Source organism: Daucus carota, chromosome 8 (genome assembly GCF_001625215.2).
Source record: "Daucus carota subsp. sativus chromosome 8, DH1 v3.0, whole genome shotgun sequence".
NCBI classification, from domain to species: Eukaryota; Viridiplantae; Streptophyta; class Magnoliopsida; order Apiales; family Apiaceae; genus Daucus; species Daucus carota.
Genome location: NC_030388.2, coordinates 5,615,835 through 5,617,722, shown reverse-complemented (window position 1 = coordinate 5,617,722; position 1,888 = coordinate 5,615,835). Strand labels below are relative to the sequence as shown.

The window sequence follows — 1,888 nt, the reverse complement described above, 5'->3', positions numbered from 1 at the left end:
TAAGTTTTTGGCATAGTCAAATAGATCTTATATTTGTTTTACGCTTTAATCTTATATTTGTTTTATGTTTTGATTTATTTATATTTTGTTTGAAACCCACTAATTTTGTTTGAAGCCGCTAATATAAAAGCCCGTGTACCAACCGATCAAATTTTTAATGTTTCGACTTTTATAGTATAATATTTTTTAAGGTTTGACTTTAGTTTCGGTATAGTCAAATAGGTTTTATATTTGTTTTATGTTTTGATCGTATATTTGTTTTATGTTTTGATTTGTTTATAGTTTGTTTGAAACCCGCTAATTTTGTTTAAAACCCGCTAATTATAAAAGTCCGTATAAAAGCCCACATATTGACCGACCAAACTAAAATTATTGTTCCGGCTTTAATAGTATAGTAAACTAATATTATTGTGAGAATAAAATTATGATATATGTAGCTCGTGTTAATTGCAGAAGATCCGTTATTTTAGGAAGAATATATAAAAAAGATAATGTGTTTTAGTTAAAAAATATTTAATTTGTTTGAAGTCCCACTAATTTTGTTTGAAGCCTGCTAATTATAAAAGTCCATATAAAAGCCCATGTACCGACCGACCGACCAAACTTTTAATATTTCGACTTTAATAGTATCGTATAGATGTGAAGTGAGTGCCCAATTAGATAATTAACCTTATATCAAATATAACTTATTTACCGACAAGATCACTCCATTTAGCTGGTCATGTCCAACAACAAAAGACATTAATATTTTGAAACGAAGAAAATTATAATTTTTATTTTTATTCTTGCCACTTTCGGTCAAATTAAAACCTACCGAGAAAGGAATGCATGACAAACAAAAACAAATTTACATATTAAAACTCCGGCTCCCCCATTCTAGAGCTCACCGAGTCACGTTCTCCACTCGGTCTACCTCGGTTGCTGAATCGGCCTCGGACTCACTTTCACGTTCACAATCTTCGCCGCTTTCGTACCGTTCCTCGACGTCTCCGCCAAGGAAGGAGTCTTGCGCCATTTCAACGCTCCCAGTGCAATCAACTCCTTCTGGATATCCTCTTTTTCATCTAACTCAATAATTAAAAATTCTCGAATCAAACAAATATCATATTTATTAGTAGTAAAAGATTTATTAAAATTAAATCACTCACCTTTAACGACTTTAAAATCGCCAGCGTCAACAATATCTTCGTTGCTCTCTGGGAGGACAGAAAACGACGACGTGTTGTGTGAAATCACGTTCATAGCCATTTTTGTAAATGCTTGGATGAATGATAGTGCTGAGTAAAGATTATAGTAGCAGATTAACAATGATATAAATAAGGAAAAAATATAACGTTGCGACAAATATTTATAAAATAGTACCTACTACTATGACTCTGACTTGTCCAGTATTTTAATACTCCCTCCGTCCCAAAAAGAGTGAGCTGGTTTGACTTTCACGGAGATTAAGAAAAATGTAGTAAGTTTAGTTGAAAAGTGGGTAAAGTGGTGGGACCTACCAATATTTAATAATAGATTTGAGATAGTGGAGGAAGATAGTGGGTGTAATAGTGTTTATATTATTATAGAAAAGAGATAGTGGAATAAAGTAGTGGGTGTAATAGTGAAAAGTAGTGTTCAAAAATAGTAAGTATTGTATGTTCATTCTTTTTGTGACGTCCCAAAAAGGAATAAGGGTCACATAAAATGGGACGGAGGGAGTATGTTGTAATATTATTTGATAGACACATCATTGGTCTTATCTACTTTCCGACAAGATGACACTAATGTACTCCCTCCATCCCAAATTAGATGGCCCCGTTGATTTTGGGCACACAATTTAAGATTCATTGACCGCATAGATACGTGACTTATTTTTAAAATTTTATTTTTGCAAATAAAAATTAAA

General features: G+C 32.5%; 1 long non-coding RNA gene across 1 annotated transcript; it reads right to left on the bottom strand.

The window, feature by feature from the left end:
* Positions 1 to 747: 747 nt before the first annotated feature.
* Positions 748 to 1,338, bottom strand: LOC135148351 (uncharacterized). The gene is made up of 2 exons (XR_010286459.1): positions 1,149 to 1,338; positions 748 to 1,064 (listed from the first exon to the last, which is right to left on the bottom strand). It is a non-coding gene; the product is annotated as an uncharacterized LOC135148351 (long non-coding RNA).
* Between the last annotated feature and the right edge of the window lie 550 nt (positions 1,339 to 1,888).